Raw genomic sequence first — 18,593 nt, 5'->3', positions numbered from 1 at the left:
TGTAGTTAATTTACTCCCCCTTTCCACATGGCCATTTCTTCCACCCAACCTAATACGTACGAGCAACAGCTCAGAACAGACTCTAACTTCCTCAGCCCAAGCAAGCTGTCTTGCAAAAGACGTTAAGAATAGATTGCAACTCCCGCTAAGGTCTCGGTTTTCTCTCCTTGTTGCTTTCATTTAGACAAAAGGAAGCCTGTTTATCAAAGGATTTCCTGAGGCTCCAAATCCCTGGGTGAGGAGGTGAGGTGTGAAGCCCAAATGGCTCACTAGGGAAGATTTTAATCAGTGAGTACCACCGGTAGGCGGTTTCTCTTGGTTATGTTTGATTCCTCCAGCTTCGCCACGGAGAAAAGTAAGCAAAGGCCAGGAAGGGTAACTAGCGAAGCAATGGCAAAGAGGAAGAGAGGAGAAAAGCACCTTAGAGAGACCCAATAAAATCTTGTTTCCCACAAGTTAACCACTCCACTGCCAGCTCTCCCATCAGCCAGCCCTAGGAAAAATAGTGTCATAAGCTGAGTGATTTCTGGTCCCCTCATCTGCTTGCTTCTCTCACCCATCATTACCTTACTTTCCCGACACTGAATCCCAACTGCCCTCGTGCGGTGCCTCTTCCTTTGCCATCAGACCAAATGTAACCTCATCTTGGGATTTGGACCTTTCTTTCCCTTATTCAGCTTTGTCCCACAGAGCCTGAGCGAATGTGTGTGTTCACTCTAGCAGTGCCCAAAAGGGGGGCATACCCATTGGCACATTCAGGAAACTGGGAGCCTCAGGAAACTTTTTAAAAAGATGATATCTGGCCTCTGCCAGAAAATAAAATGGCACCTTGAAAGAGCTGCAACAATTTGAACAGATCTAATGCTTCGCCACTTTTGTTCACCTCGATTCGTCTAAATTCAGTACTAATTCAGGTTGCTTTCAGTTTTTGTTTCCATGTATGGACAACAACTTAGGGGCTTATTTGGGAGAGCAGCCATGCCCATCTGGCTCATCGTTATGCCCACCCACGCACAGTTCCCCCCAACACCTGTGTCTGGCACATAGTGTTCCATAATTGTTCCCCAGATTTAATGAGAAAGAGCATATGATTGTTAATTTTTCTCCTGCTGAATCCAGAGATAGCAAAAAAAAAAAAAAAAAGCCCTTTTCCATTTTAATAGCAGCCCTTGAAATATCAGTTTTAATATTTGCTGAGAATTATGTAATCATTCAATAATTAATTCTCATTTTATCTTGTGAAATTATTCCTATGAAAGTTTTACAGATGAAGAAAGTATGTTGCAATCCTGGTTTACGAACAAAGGAGAGGCAAAATGTACATTTGAATCTCAGATGGAAACGTCTTAAAGCTAGATTTAAGCCAGTTTATGCTTAAAGATATTAATTAATGACAGTGATGGTGAAGATTCTGAAACGGTTGTTTTCCTTTTATCTGGTTTGTTTGTTTGTTTGTTTGTTTGTTTGTTGAGATGGAGTCTCACTCTGTCACCCAGGTTGGCATGCAGTGGCACAATCTTGGCTCGCTGCAACCTCCCCCTCCCAGCTTTAAGCCATTTTCATGCCTCAGCTGCCCAAGTAGCAGGGATTACAGGCACATGCCACCATGCCTGGCTGATTTTTGTATTTTTAGTAGAGACGGGGTTTCACTACATTGGTTAGGCTGATCTCGAACTCCTGGCATCAAGTGATTGGCCCGTCTTGGCCTCCCAAAGTGCTGGGATTACAGGAGTGAGCCACTGTGCTTGGTCCTGAGATGGCTATTTTCTAATCGGAAGTTCTCAACTATGTACATCACACATTTGTCTTCCTCCTAAGAAGACATATTTTAATAAAAGGGGAAAACAGTTGTCTTTTTAATGGCTTATTAAATTCTATCCCCAAATGTTTCCCTATCCCAGTAGAGGGCTTCATCATCCTCTAGCCAGTCAGAGCCATTATGGCTTCTCTCCCATTCCCACCCACACCCATTCATCAGCAAGTACAATCACCTTGACCTCCTAGATGTGTCTTAGTTTTTTATTGCTACCACCCTTGCCCCAGTTCTTGCCTGGAAGAATGAAACAGCCTCTTAAATGTTCCCCTGCAGCCATTCTTATTTCCTTGCAATCCATAATCTTCAGATCAGTATAACTTTGATGCTTTTTTTTTTTAATAAACACAAATCAGTTCATGTCCTAGCTCTGTCTCCCATTGTATTTCAAATAAAATTTAAACTCTTGTTCAAGGCCTTACATAATCTAGTTGCTCTTTGACCTGACATGTTTTTCACTCTTTCGCTTACTTCTATACTGCAGTTATACTCCAGTCATTCCAGCCATCCTCCTATTCCTAAAACATAGTCAGTTTATTTCTACCTGAAAGTCCTTTTACTTGCTGTTTACTGACCATTGTTCTAGTGTTGCTAGCATCACTGCTAATACATTGTTCATAGTTTGTTAAAACCTACTTAACTCTATAGGGTGCAAGCAGAAAACAATTTTATTCTTTCTTACTTCTACTCCTCTGTCAATTTCTTCCTCAGTCCTGATGAAATCCTGGACAGATCCCATAACTTGTTTGATGGTTTTCAGTTATGAAAAGGTCCACTAAAATCTAAAGTTGTGGTTTTCAACAGAAGAGGCCTATTCACTGGGGGCATTTGGAAATTCATGGGACACTTCTGGCGGTTGCAATGGTGGGGAATGAGACTCAGTGGCATTGGCTACATACGGGCCAGAGAAACAAGGCTTCTGCCAGCAAAGGAACACTTGTTGCAGATGTTGCATGGTTTTCAAATGATCTACTGAACATTCACGTACACATGAAAAAAACATAAATATAAAATGTTTTTGTCTTGATTTACTATACACTAAATTTTCCAAAATTGAAAATACTAGATAAATCAAAGGACGATTATACATTGTTTTGTTCAGAACTTTCCCAAGAGTTGTTCATCATTTCAAAAAATAATTTCACTAACAGACATACCATGTGTGGTATATAAATAACCAATGTGACACACTTGTATAAGATGTCATTAGTAGCTGTTATAATTATGGTGGTTTTGTATGTATATATAGGAAGACATTTAATCCTCATTTCAAATGGTGAAATATAAAGAAAAGATACTGATTACATTCAGTTAAATATTGTTACTTTACTTCAATCCAAACTTGTTCACTGTAAGTAGTTGCAAGCATTTCATTCATTATGTGACATAGTATAGTCATGTCAAAGAATTTGTATATTGAGATGTTTATTATTTTATGATAAATTGCTTTTATTTATTTCACCTTCATATTACAGTTAGAGCATTACATCTTTTTATTTGTTTTTGAAATTTGGTGTGTAGGTAGCTTGCATTAGCTATATATGTCATTTCAGGATATTAAAGAGAAATGTTAAAATATTTATTATAAAAAGAGGGCATTGAATCTGACAGGATTAAGGACGAGTTTCTCAAGAAATCTTACTCCAGTGCATCCCATCAACTCCATGAGAATGCAGTTCACTTCTGCAGTAGCCTCTTTTCTCACTTTGCTCTCAGGGAAGTCTTATAAATCCAATTCTAGTTGAATCTCTGAAGCCCCCAAATTCCAGGGATACAGTTATCCAGGTGGTTTTCTTAAATTACTCTAACTTGACTTAAAAGAAAAGGAGCAAGATGGGAAACATCACAGGATCTTTAGAGAACAAGTATTGCAACAACTTGTTCTCTAAAGAAATAGTCCTCATCAACTCAACAATTTCTCTGTTAATCTTGTATGTCCTGTGCATATAATGATCTGAGGGGAGCAAAGCAACTTTTGTCACCTTGTGTGCAAGTCTTCCATAAATTTTCTGGAACCTTACTTTAGAATTTGACACAGTTGGGATCTCTGTTACAACCTTAAGGCAGGATGGAGACCATTTTAAAATTTGAGAAGACAAGGACTTCCCCAGGAATAAGTATGAGTACTGAGAGAATGTCACTCTTTAACTGCCAAATGTTAACTTTCTGGTGTTGATATTGCAGTATGATTATGTAAGATGTTACCACTGAGGGAAGCTGAACAAAAGGAATACAGGACTCTGTACTTTTTTTAAGAAGATTCTTGTAAATCTATATAATTTTAAATTAAAAAGTTAATTATACACTGATTTGATTCTTACATGTGTATTATTAAATCTCATCATGAGAGTGACATCAGCAACACGGCACAGTAAGAAGCTCCAGGTCCTTGTCCTTCAATGGAATCATTAAATAACAAACCAGGAACTGACTAAAATGACTTTGTAGGAGCTCTGGAAATCACTCAAAGATCTACAGCAACCAAGCAAATATCCAATTTTTTAAAAACTCAAATTACAAACAGTAGAAAATTTTGTAACATTTTTTACTTGTCCTTGCCCCACCTTCTCCCTAGCATAATTCCCAAATTTGAGGCAAGGCATAAATATACAAATACAAGAAGCTCCATGAACTCAGATAGCCACAGCAAGGCACGTTATAATCAAACTGTCAAAAGACAGAGAACCTTGAAAGCAGTGAGAGAAGCAACTCATCATATACAAAGAATCCTTAATAAAATAATTTCTCAGAAGAAACCATGTAGGACAGAAAACAGTAGGATGGCACATTTAAGGGGATAAAGGGTAAAATACCTGTCAGCCAAGAATTCTACATATGGTAAAACTGTCATTCAAAAATTACAGAAAAAATTAAGAAATTCTCAGATAAACAAAAGCTGAAGGTGTTTACTACCATGACATGACATGCTACTCATTTTTTTGTTTTGTTTTGTTTGAAACAGAGTTTTGCTCTTGTTACCCAGGCTGGAGTGCAATGGCGCGATCTCGGCTCACCTCAACCTCCGCCTCCTGGGTTCAGGCAATTCTCCTGCCTCAGCCTCCTGAGTAGCTGGGATTACAGGCACGTGCCACCATGCCCAGCTAATTTTTTGTATTTTTAGTAGAGACGGGGTTTCACCATGTTGACCAGGATGGTCTCGATCTCTTGACCTCGTGATCCACCCTCCTCGGCCTCCCAAAGTGCTGGGATTACAGGCTTGAACCACCACACCCGGCCTCATTTTAAAGAAGTAAAAATTATTATGAGAAAGTACATGTATATAAACAGTTACATACCAATAAGTTGGCAAACTAGATGAAATGGACAAATTTCTAGAAATGAGCAACCTACCAAGACTGAATCATGAAGAAATGGAAAATTTGAACAGGTCTATGACTTCCTGATTTCAAAACTTAAAACAAAATTATGGTAATCAGAACAGTGGGGTATTGCCATAAAGACAGACATACAGATCAATAAAATAGAGTAGAGAGCCCCCAAATAAGCTTGTATATAATCAAATGCTTTTTGCCAATGCTGCCAAGACCATTCAAAGGGGGAAAGAATAGTCTTCATTCTTTTCCATATGCATATACAGTTTTACCAACAGTTTATTGAAAAGACAATTGGGAAAACTGTATATGCATATAGAAAAGAATGAAGTTAGAATTTTGCCTTATACCAGTTACAAAAATTAACTCAAAATGTATCAAAGACCCAAACATAAGAGCTAAAACTGAAATCTACTAGTCTTAAAATAAAACATAGGGGAATACCTTCAATGACAATGGATGGCAATTGTTTCTTGAATATGACACCAAAAGCAGAGGCAACAACAACAAAAAAATAAATTGAATTACATTAAAATTAAAAACAAATGTGCACCAAAGGACACTATCAACAGAATGAAAAGGCAACCCACGAAATGAGAGAATATTTGCAAATAATGTATATGATAAAAGGCTAATGTCGAGAAGATATTAAAAAAACTCCCACATCTAAAAAAAAATCAAACAACCCAATTGAAAACTAGGGAAATGAATTGAATCGATATTTCTCCAAAGAAGACACAGAAATACAAAAAGCACACGAAAATATTCCCAACATCACTAATTATAAGAGAAATGCAAATCAAAACCACAACAAAATACCTCCTCACACCCATTAGAAAGACTGCTATAAAAAATCAAATAACAGGTGTCGCTGAGGATGTAGAGAAATCGGAACTCTTGTCCATCACTGGTGGAAATGAAAAACAGTGCAGCCACTAGAGAAAACAGTATGGTGGTTCCTCAAGAAATTAAAAAATAGAATTATCATGTATTATCCAGCAACTCATCTCTTGGATATACATCCAAAAGAATTAAAAGCAAGTAGTGGAGTTTCATGTTTCATATATATTTTTGAAAAATGTTATTTTATCTTTTAACTTTTATTTTAGGTCCAGGGAAACACGTGCAGGTTTGTTATACAGGTAAATTGAGTGTCACGGGGGTTTGGTGTACAAATTATTCTGTCAAACAGGTAATAAGCACAGTATCCAGCAAGTAGTTTTTCAATCCCCACCCTCCTCCCCCTATTCACTCTCAAGTAGGCCCCACTGTCTGCTGTTCTCTTCTTTGTGCCCATGTGTATTCAGTGTTTAGCTCCCACTTATAAGCAAGAACATTCTGTATTTGGTTTTCTCTTTCTGAATTAGTTCACGTAGGATAATGGCCTCCAGCTCCATCTATGTGCTGCAAAGTACATGATGTTCTTTTTCACGGCTGTGCATTTGAGAGGAAGATGAATTCTGCTATTTCAAATCATTTTTTGATGTCTCTTAATTGCATTGTTTGCTCAAAAGTCATTCAGGAGCAGGTTCCTTAATTTCTAAATAATTGTATGGTTTTGAGCAGTCTTCTCAGAACTGATTTCTGTTTTTATTGCACTGCGGTCTGAGAGTGTGGTTTGTATGATTTTGGTTTTTTGCACTTGCAGAGCACTGTTTCATGGCTGATCGTGTGGTTGATTTTAGAGTATGTACCTCGAGCAGATGAGATGAATGTATATTCTGTTGTTTTAGGATGGAGAGCTCTGAAGATGTCTGTTAGCTCCATTTGGTTAAGTGCTGAGTTCAGGTCCCAAATATCTTCATCAGTTTTCTGCCTCAATAAACTGTCTAATATGGTCAGTGGGGCATTGAAATCTCCCACTATTATGACGTGGTTATCTAAGTCTCTTCAGAGGTCTCCAAGAACTTGCTTTATGAATGTGGGTGCTCCTGTGATGGGTGCATATATATTTAGGATAGTTAGGTCTTCATGTTAAATTGAACCCTTTACTATTACATAATGCCCTTCTTTGTCTTTTTTGATAATTGTTGGTTTAAGGTCTGTTTTAAAGTCTGTTTTGTCTGCAATTAGAATAGCAATCCCTCCTTTTTTCTATTTTCCATTTGCTGGGTAGATGTTTCTCCATTCCTGTACTTTGAGCCTATGGGTGGCATTGCATGTGAGATGGGTCTCTTGAAGACAGCCTACAGTCGGGTCTCGCTTCTTTATCCAACTTGCCACTCTGCTTTTTAACTGGGGCATTTAGCCCATTTATATTCAAAATTAATACTGATACATGTGGATGTGTTCCTGTCATAATGTTGTTAACTGGTTGTTGTACAGACTTGTTTGTGTAGTTGCTTTATAGTGTCAATGGTCTATGTACTTAAGTGTGTTTTTGTAGTGGCTGGTAATGGCCTCTCCTCTCCATAGTTAGCATTCCCTTTAGGACCTTTCTTGAAAGGCAGGTCTGGTGGTAAAGCTTGTCTGAAAATGATCTTATTTCTCCTTTATGAAGCTTATTTTGGCTGGATATGAACTTTTTGGTTGGAATTTCTTTTCTATAAGAATGCTGGTGGCTGGGCACAGTGGCTGATGCCAGTATTCCCAGCACTTTGGGATCCCGAGGCAGGTGAATCATGAGGTCAGGAGTTCAAGACCAGCCTGGCCAACATGGTGAAACCCCATCTCTACTAAAAATACAAAAAATTAGCTGGGCGTGGTGGCAGGCACCTGCAATCTCAGCTACTCGGGAGGTTAAGGAAGGAGAATCACTTGAACCCAGGAGGCAGAGGTTGCAGTGAGCCAAGATTACACCACTGCACTCCAGCCCAGGCAGCTGTATGAGACTATGTCTCAAAAAAAAAAAAAAAAAAAAAAAGAATGCTGAATATCGGCCCCCAATCTCTTCTGGCTTGTAGGGTTTCTGCTAAGAGGTCCACTGTTAGCCCAATACAGTTCCCTTTGTAGATAACCTGTTCCTTCTCTCTAGCTGCCTTTAATATTTTTTCTTTCGTGTCATCTTTGGACAATATGATGACTATGTGTCTTGGGGATGATTGTCTTATATCTCACAGGGGTTCTCTGCATTTTCTGAATTTGAATGCTGGCCTGTCTAGAGAAGTTGAGAAAATTATCGTAGATGATATCTTCAAATATGTTTTCGAAGTTTTTGCTTTCTCTCCCTCTCTTTCAGGGATGTCAATGAGCCACAGATTTGGTCTCTTTACATAATCCCATATTTCTAAGAGGTTTTGTTCAATCTTCTTTATTATTATATTTCTTTATTTTTGTCTGACTGAGTTAATTCAGAGAACTGGTCTTTGGGCTCTGAGATTCTTTCCTTGGCTGGTCTATTCTGCTGTTAACACTTGCAATTGTTTTACGATTTTTTTTTTTTTTTTAAGATGGGGTTTCACCATATTAGTCAGACTGGTCTCAAACTCCTGACCTCAGGTGATCCACCTGCCTCAGCTTACCAAAGTGCTGGGATTACAGGTATAAGCCACCGTGCCTGGCTTTTTTTATTTTATTTTATTTTTTTTATTTTTAGTGACGGGGTTTCACCATGTTGGCCAGGCTGGTTTTGAACTCCTGACCTCAAGTGATCCACCCACCTCAGCCTCCTAAAGTGCTGGGATTACAGGCATGAGCCACCACGCCTGGCCGTATTATGAAATTCTTGAAGTTTTTCTGCTCTATCACATCAATTTGGTTCTTTCTTAAAATGGTCATTTCATCTTTCAGCTCCTGTATTGTTTGTATTCCTTAGATTCCTTCGGCTGAGTTTCAACTTCCTGCTGACTGTTGATGATCTTCCTTCCTATTCAATATTCTGAATTCCGTCCATCATTTCAGTCATATCAGCCTGGTTAAGAACCATTGCTGGGGGACTAGTGTGATCATTTGAAGGTACAAAGACGCTCTGGATTTTTGAGCTGCCAGGTTCTTTTGCTGGTCCTTTCTCATCTGTGTGGACTGATGTTCCTTCAGTCTTTGAAACTGCTGTCCTTTGGAAGGGGTTTTTCTTGCTTCTGTCTTCTTTGATGTCCTTGGGGATTTTATTGTGGGATAAGATGGGTTCAACTGACTGGCTTCATTTCTAGAAGATTTAGGGGGCCAAGTCTCAGGTCAGCACCCCTGATCTGCATGCTCTAACTCTAGGGGTCTGGTTCAAGGCCCTTGGCTTTGTTCTCTGGCCCCCTGAGGTTAGGAACCTGTTGTGCTGGAGGGGCCAAGGTGTTCCTGGTCCACTGGCCACAGCACTGTGGGTGGTGCCAGCCAAAGCACTTTGTGTGGGTGGTGGCAGCAGGATCTATGCTTGCTTGTGTGTGCGAGTAGCCATGGTAGCACGGTAGTGTGCATGCACTTCGGCCAGTGCAGGGCACTGGGGAGAGCAGGGCATTGTTGTTCTTGCACACACTTGTTGCAGCAGCAGCAGCAGCAGGGGTGGGAGTGCTGGTGGGAGTGGGATTGCTGGCATCTGTGTGTACATTCACATGGGTGGCTGCAGTGGCATGACGGAGGTGGGGTTGCCAATGTTTGTGTGTGCGTTTGTGCCGGTAGTGATGGTTTGATGGGGTGCCTGTGTCAGCAGGCAGGGGGATGTTGTGGTGTGCTTGCACTGGCAGCAGTGGTGCAGAGAAGTGCATGCTGGCAAAGTGGTGGTGGGAGGCCATGGGGGAGTGCACGCTGGCAAAGCGCTGGGGGGAGGCTGAGGTGCAGGGAGCCCGTATGTGGGCTGGTGCATGTCAGTGGGGGCTGGTCTGTTGGAGCTCTCCAGGGGCCAGGCATGGTATTCCAGCAAAGAAGCTAGGATGAGGGCACCTGAGAAGCACTCTGGTTGAGCTTGTGGTTGCAAGTGGGTGTGGCCAGGCTGGGGTCCCAGAAAAGGCCAGCAGACAATGGGGCACTCAGATGGGACTGGCCTTGTCCCACGGGCAAGACCACCCAGCCCCATCCAGGTCTGAAAGTCACCCTAAAGCTAAAGTCTCCGAAAGGAACATGGAGAAACTTGGGGAGAGGGTGTTCCTGGCCATGATCCACCCTCTGCATGGAGGGTGTAGATGTTCCTTTGGTGTAGATGTTCCTGCACCAAACCCTCTGGGCTCCACACAGGCTGGAGTCCTGCCCCTACCACCTCTCTAAGCAGCTCTTCCTGTGAGCTTATGTGTCTGTGTGGTTTGTGGGGTTTTCTGCTGCTAGAATCTGGAAGTCATCCATGGCAAAAGAGAGCCATTTCCCACCTGTTCAACTGACTCCTTCCCCAGGGTTCACTGGGACCCAGGAAAGAGTTCTGGTACTTAGCAGCAACGTGCAGCCTTCCCAGCTTCCTCCTGCTTCAGGCCAACACCTGCGAACTTCTTTTGTCCACTCTCAACGCCTTCCCCCTGAATATCTTCTCAGCGTGTGTGTCAGTATTCCTGATGTCCTGGTCTCTCTCTGGGAGATGTTCCTCCTGGACGTGACTAGTTGGCCATCTTGGCTCCTCCTTCCTTTATTTTATCACAATTTTTTAAAAATCATCAGGCCGGGCATGGTGGCTCACGCCTGTAATCCCAACACTTTGGGAGGTCAAGACAGGTGGATCACTGGGGTAGGAAGTTCAAGACCAGCCTGACCAACATGGAGAAACCCCATCTCTACTAAAAATACAAAATTAGCCGGGTATGGTGGTGGGCGCCTGTAATCTCAGCTACTCAGGAGGCTGAGGCAGGAGAATTGCTTGAACCCGGGAGGTGGAGGTTGCGGTGAGCCGAGATCACATCATTGCACTCCAGCCTGGACAACAAGAGCGAAACTCCGTCGCAAAACAAACAAACAAAGAAAAAACAAATAAACAACAACAACAAAAAATCAATAATTTCAGTTATTGTTTAGGACTTAAAATATTGGGCAAGGGGATTATATTATTACTGGTATAGTTTGGACTTGCTGGCTTGTGGTAATAATAAAAATAGGATTGTCGTAGTTGGTTTTATTGTTTTTGCATTCTCAACAGACAATACACTCCATTACTGCTTGCATCCAGAGCACATTGCTTTCCACCACCCAACCCTCCATACAACACTACTGTTCAGTAGAGTCACTTACTGATGAAAGAAGGTGTCCTGAAGGTACATTAAAGTATGACTCCCCATGGATTAGGTATTCTCAACCGTTATATTTGAGAAGCTACCTTTTTATTTTATAAATTCACCCAACAAAGTCCTTTGGTCAAGGATTCTTCGTGCCTCTGAAATACCTTGCTGATCATGAATAGACAAGGCCATTCTCTTGTGGAATCTGCATGCTTGTATGGGGGAGAAGCAAACTTTTTAGAACCCCAGACTAGTAGTGGAGCAGGGAGTAAAGGGGGATAAAGAAATGTATGGAAACTCTTGAGGAGGAACCATGCTGGTGGGCTCCTCCTACATTCCTTTACATTTAGAAGAGTCATAGATAGTCATAAATATCCATCAGATACCATTCTATCTTTGGTAGAGTTGAGAGATGGATAGATTTATCACAAAGTAGTAGATCGGGGGGCCTTCCTCAGATTTTTTCACAGGTTTCAAATAGATATTAAGGTACTGAATTCAAATCAAAGTTCCGTATTCCCCCCATCTCATGGATGTTTTAATATTTCTGTTTATCTTATTGGCATTTACAGCCTGTTAATCGTTTTCTTTTTTTTTTTTTCTTTTTTTTAAAGACAGAGTTTCACCATGTTGGTCAGGCTGGTCTTGAACTCCCGCCCTCAGGTGATCCGCCCGCCTTGGCCTCCAAAGTGCTTGGATTACAGACGTGAGCCACCACGCCCGGCCCAGCCTGTTAATCTTTTTATGGGTTGCATTAGGGAACAGACCCATGTCAAAACCAAAATGAACAGTGGCTTCCCATCTGAGCGTAAAAGCATATAAGGCTCTATACCATCTGCACCGCTTTCCACCAACACACAGCTTACACACATGGCCACATACACACACACAAAATACAACTCTTTCCCTTCAACTCTCTCCCTCTCTTACTTCTGCTCTTAGTAGGTACATTGCCTAACATGCCACTCCCTGAACTTACCAGGCATAATTTTGCCTCAAAGCCTTTGCACTAACTGCTCCCTCTGTCTAGAACCCTCTTCTTCCAGATGTCTAAATGGATCACTTCTTCTAATTTTTGCTGAAATGTCACCTCAATGAGGTCAACTCATTAAAGTTAAAGCTCCCCTCCTCCACCCCACACACGTACTTCCTACTCTCTTCCCTGCTTAATTTATCTCCATGGCGTGTATCATCATCTAATAAACGCGTTTCCTCCCCTTACTACAATGTAAGCTCCATGAAGGCAGGAATTTTTGCCTATTTTGTTTATTGCCATGTCTCTAGCATAGAGACCCTACCTGACCAACAAAAAGGTACTCATTAAATAGCTGTTGAATGAATAAATAGACAGGAAAAGAAAAGGAAAGAAGAAAAGAGAAGAAAAAAATTCAGAAGATATTCCAGATTCAAGAAGATACAGCCAAAAAGTGGTCAACACACCAGTTTTCTTCCTGCTTTCATTTTTGCGTCCTCTGATGGCCTAGGTAAGGAAGATGAGGATAAATAAGACATTTGTAAGAGCACTTAAAAATTCCAAAGTACTTTTTTTTCTCTTTTTTGAAATGGAGTTTCACTCTGTCACCCAGGCTGGAGACCAGTTGTGCGATCTCGGCTCACTGCAGCCTCTGCTTCCCAGATTCAAGCCATTCTCCTGCCTCAGCCTCCGAGTAGTTGGGACTACAGGTGCACAACACCACGCCTGGCTACTTTTTGTATTTTTAGTAGAGATGGGTTTTCACCATGTTGGCCAGGCTGGTCTCAAACTCCTGACCCTAAGTAATCTGCCCGCCTCGGCCTCCCAAAGTGCTGGGATTACAGGCGGGAGCCACTGCGCCCGGTCCAAAGTGCTTTTATATACAATGTCTGGTTTGATCAAAATATTGGACTACATTGCTGGAGACGAGGTCTACTGGTAGAATGTGACAATTTTACCATTGCATTTTATTTCTCACTTAAACAAATTAAATTCCTACAAGAAACAACCATTTACTTACCAGAGAGCCAAGACCTTCCACTTATTTTGTTTTAAGAAGTCCGCGTTCCTCACTGTTTTCTATTTAGTCCTGCCTTTATGCGTTTACTCATGTCGTTCCTCTCATAAGAAAGGCTTTCCTTGTCTAGCTATCTAAATGCTATGCATTCTTCAAGGTCCGTGTTGACAGGGTGGAAGAGAAGCAACATGCTAGCATGCATTAATAAATGAACTATATTATTCTTCAATTACAAATTTCACCTCCATAACCTGCCTTTTTTTTTTTTTTTTTTTTTTTTTTTTTTTTTTTTTTTTAGATGGAGTTTCACTCTCTTGCCCAGGCTGGAGTGCAGTGGCGCGATCTCAGCTCACTGCAACCTCTGCCTCCTGTGTTCAAGTGATTCTCCTGCCTCAGTCTCCCAAGTAGCTGGGATTACAGGCATGCTCCACCATGCCCAGTTAATTTTTGTATTTTCAGTAGAGACAAAGTTTCACCATGTTGGCCAGGCTGGTCTCAAACTCCTGACCTTATTATCCACAGACCTCGGCCTCCCAAAGTGCTGGAATTACAGGTGTGAGCCACCGTGCCCATCACAACCTACTTCTTGTAATGTGAAGAAAACTTTTAAATATAGCATTCACTGAGAGGGAAATGCTTTATCAGCTCTGTTTTCCCAATGCCTAGTGGTTTCACCATGAACCATACCTGGCACATGGTGGGTACTCAATTAATATTTGATACTTGAGTGAGGGAATGATTCTGAGTCTCTGTGTAGCCAGAATTCAGCTTAATTATACTTTGAACCACTAAGAAATGAGACTGCATCGGAGCTTATACACTGAGTTAGAAAGCCAGCACCATTCTATGACAAGGCATATTTTCATACTCCCATATCCTCTCAACATACAGCCTCCTAATTGCCTTCTGCACTACCCCACAGTATGCACATAACGCCATGCAATGGGCTTGCTTTGTGCAGATCTCCTTTATGCGTAACCATGGCAATGCTGTCTACTTCATACTTGAAGTGTCTGGATGACTATGGCTGTGAATCTTAACTCACTGAATGATGACTTAATGACTTGCTTTGCATGCAGGAGGGCCCAGTACATTTTGGATTTTTTAAATCATCATAATCAGAAGACTTCCTCTGTTTCTTCCATGAAGTAAAACACCTATTTACCAAATAGGCCAGAATAAAAATTCTAGACTCCCAAAACTGACATATCAAGACAATGTCTGGCTCTGAAGTTTGAGGATGAACGACTCCGGGATTGTCCTCAGAGCTTCTATTCAAATCTGAAATCTAGACATTGCCAGTGGAATTCCTGTCACCATTTTGCACAGAAGGAATCATGTTGTGGCAATGCTAAAAGTACGGAGGATACAAATGTAATGCATCCTGCACATTTTGTCTCTCACAGGTTCTAGCTATGACATGTGGCCAAGTTCTCCATGCAGGAAGGCATATTTCCCTCCAGGGTTTGCATTTATTTTTCACGTGAATATTTGGATGCTGCCAGAATCCCACCCATATGCCACTAATCTGATCAATTTTAAGCCAACTCTTCCTTTACTGTTAATTGGAAATACGAAGTATGCTGAAATACCAAATAAGGCAAGCTGTCTTTTAAAACACACACACACACACACACACACACACACACACACACACACGGCCACGTATTTCCATATTCTGACAAACTATACAATATTTTGAAATCAAACCCACATCTCTCTTTTGATCGGTTCATGATCATGTTATGTAAACACTTTGTGAGAAATTCATAGATCCCTTGTGTAAAAAATAACTCAAATTTCAATTGCATCTTAATTAGTTTCGTTATAAACCTAAAGCAGGTAAATTTTCATAAAAGTTTTCATAATTTCCTTTAGGAAGAATGTACAGAATGTGGAAGTAGTCTAAAACTCAAATCAAGAACAAAACTAGTATGTTTTAGAAGTAATAAAAAGTAATAAAAAAAATAACTTTTAAAAGTAATAAAAAGAAGTCCAAGTTAAGGAAAGTTGATACGTTATTCTAAACTTATAGCACTTCAAAGAAAGGTGAAATAGAATTTGGTTCATTGCTGTGTCAGTCTTAATTTTTACTTGGAATAGCATATGTGTTGCAATTTCAGCATTATATAGAATCTAAATTCTTCAAGGCAGAATTTCTCTTTTTTTTGCTATATAACTTACCATCTTTAAAACATTGTGTATATTTATGATTCTTTGTATATATGGTTCTAGAAATGATTCATACTTTAAAATGTTTCTTAATTTTGTTTCTTATTCATTGAGACTATTTAAAAGAGTAATAATATGGCATATCACATTTGGCTTCAAAAATAGAGATTTTCATTAACAAAGACATTCTAGCCCACTGCTGGGTTACCAGAACAAACAAATAAGAAGTCCAAATAGGTGACCTATTCACTGCTTTAAAAATAAGTGATTTTCCATTATAAGATGAAGTGTCAAAAAATAATGAAGGGATAACACCAGTGAAAATTTGGGAGTAAGGAAATCTGAAATTTTGCTCCTCCATAAAAGCAATGCGAAAACTAACCAAAATTGTTAAAATCAACTTTTTCAGTACTCTGGAAACTAAGCAACGGCTTTAGCAACATGGGAAGTGTTTAGTCAAGAAAAACAGCTGCCTCGCAATAAGAACAGTAAGCTTTGTGGCATTTACACTTACACTAGTCCTATCCTCTGTTTCTAAGCTCCACAGCAGCATGAAAAATAACAGCCTGCCTTCCCAGTACTAAAGAAAGTAGAGCAGAGCTAGAGATCTTTCAAAGCCTCACTCAAAAACAGGAGTCACTACCAAATGGCTCCTTGGAAGATACCATTTGAAAGGCTTGTCGTTATTAGAGCTCACTGAAACTCTCCTAATGCTAAACATTTCTACCCGGATGGTGGAGGGGCATTTCTCAAATGTTTTAACATCACAGTTGCCTGAAGTGATGGATGGCAGTTAAGGCAAACAATAAACTAGCCAGAAAGCTTAAAAGAAAAAGCTGAGGAATGAAATGTTTGTAGGGGGTTTGAAATGTTTCAATATATTTTCGGGAATCTAAAAGGTCACAAATGTGTGTAGGGCTTTTCAGTAGCTCAGGAAAGACTTACAACAACTGTAATCATTCGTCTCTGTCTGAACATAAGGCTCTGTCCAAGCAGGAAGTGAAGGCTAAGACAGAATTGTAAACTGATTGGCAGAGCATAGAAGGCACGCCCCAGCACACACACATACAGAGCCCCTATGAGTGGGAGACTTGAAGACTTACTGGTTCTAGGCATTTAAGAAAAATGCTGTCTAATCATTATCTGACCACTAAGCTAAGTAAGTGGAGACTTTAGTGGCCATACATACAAAGATAAAGAATGTACAACATTACTTCGTAAAAGCAATTAAACGACCACTTGAAGCAGCAACAAGAAACCCGAGCAGGGTAAGGGACTGATTTTCAGAGTTGTCACATTGTATTATTTGAAATGTCCAGTTTTCAACAAAAAAAATTAGAAGATGTACAAAGAAACAAGGAAGTATGACCCATACGCAGGAAAATAAGCAATCAGTAGAAGCTGTCACTGAGGAAATCAAGACATTGGACTTACTAGGTAGACTTTAAAATGGCTACTTTTAATATTTTCAAAGAGCTAAAGGGAAATATGCCTGAAGAACTAAAGGAAAACATGAGGAAGATATCTCACCAAATATAAAATAAAAGGAGACAGGAATAATAAAAAGAAACCAGATAGCAATTCTAACTGAATTGACAAAATTCATTTACTGAATTATTAAAGTATTGTAATTTTACTAAAATTACAATAACGGGAAATAATCATGAGGGAAACTAATAGCAGATTTGAGCAGGCAGAAGAAACAAAGAACATAAAGTGAGATTACATTATCCTTAGCAAACTAATGCAGAAACAGAAAACCAAATAACGCGTGTTCTGACTTATAAGTGGAAACTGAATGATGAGAACACATGGACACATGGGGAGAAACAACACACACTGAGGCCTGTTGGAGGGCTGGGGATGGGGGAGGGAGAGCATCAGGAAGAGTAGCTAATGGATGCTGGGATTAATACCTGGGTGATGGGCTGATCTGTGCATTAAATCACCATGGCACACGTTTACCTATGTAACAAACCTGTACATCCTGCACGTGGACCCCAGAACTGAAAAGAAAAGTTGGAAATTAAGAAAAGAAAGAGCTCAATAAAGACGATCTATTCTGAGGTATAGTAATAAAAAAAAGGAATGAGGAAAAATGAGCAGAGTCTCAGAGACCTGCTCTGTGATGTGGGATACTATGAAGCATACCGATATGTGCATAATGGGAGGGCCAGGAGGAAAGAAGAAAGAGAAAGAAATGGAAACATATTTGAGCAAATAATGGCCCCAAACTTTCCAAATTGGTTTTAAAACATTCATCTGTGCATCCAAGAAACCAACAAACTTCAAGTAGGATAAGTTCAAAGAGACCCACACCTACAAACCTTATAATTAAACTATTGAAAGCCAGAGAAAAGAGGGAATCTTGAAAGGAACGAGAGAGCAACCGCTCATCACATACAAGTGATCCTCAGTAAGAGGAACTCATCAGAAACCAAAGAGGCCACAAAACCCAGAGGCCACAGGGATGACCTATTCATAGCACTGAAAGAAAATTTATAAACCAAACTTCCTATTTGTAGCAAAACCATCATTTAAAAATGTAGGAGTAATTAAGATAGTCCCAGATAAATAAAACCAGAGTTTGCCACTAGCAAACCTGCACTAAAGAAATGCTGGCCGGGCACGTAGCTCACTCCTGTAATCCCAGCACTTTGGGTGGCTGAGGTGGGAGGATTGCCTGAGCTCAGGAATTGAAGACCAGCTTGGGCAACATAGTGAGACCTCGGAAGAAGAAGGAGAAGAGAGAAGAGAAGAAGAAGAATGAGGAGAGGGGGAGGGGGAGGAGGAAGAAATGCTAAAGGAACTTCTGAAAGGACACTAGACAATACCTAGAATTTATATCTAATTTACTTGAAGAAATAAAGGGCCTGTCATTCCAGACATGCAGCTCCACTATGGATTATGTTCTCTGGGCAGCCACTGGGAGCCCAACCACCCCTGCTGGACCTCCTAGGCCAGGCTTCGCTTCTCAGATGCTCCAAGACCTTCTAACAGTATGGTGAGTCAGGACTATGTCAATGGCACCAATCAGGAAGAAATTCAAACTGGTGTTGGTCAGTGTATCCAGAAGTTTCTCGATATTGCAAGACAGACTATTTTTTTTTTTCCTACAAAAAAGATTGCAATTATCTGTCCAGAAACCAAAGTAAGTTATCAAAGAGGATGTCTCAGAACTAAGGAATGAATTACAGTGCTAAGATGCACTGGTCCGGAAGCA

The 18,593-nt window shown here is 40.4% G+C and overlaps 1 pseudogene; it reads right to left on the bottom strand.

Moving 5' to 3' along the window:
* LOC141582703 (keratin, type I cytoskeletal 18 pseudogene) overlaps nucleotides 1-18,593 on the bottom strand; it is a 31,446-nt pseudogene that overhangs the window by 12,632 nt on the left and 221 nt on the right.

Source organism: Saimiri boliviensis, chromosome X (assembly GCF_048565385.1).
Source record: "Saimiri boliviensis isolate mSaiBol1 chromosome X, mSaiBol1.pri, whole genome shotgun sequence".
NCBI classification, from domain to species: Eukaryota; Metazoa; Chordata; class Mammalia; order Primates; family Cebidae; genus Saimiri; species Saimiri boliviensis.
Note: the sequence above shows the minus strand (reverse complement) of the source record. Positions and strands in the feature narration are given on the sequence as shown.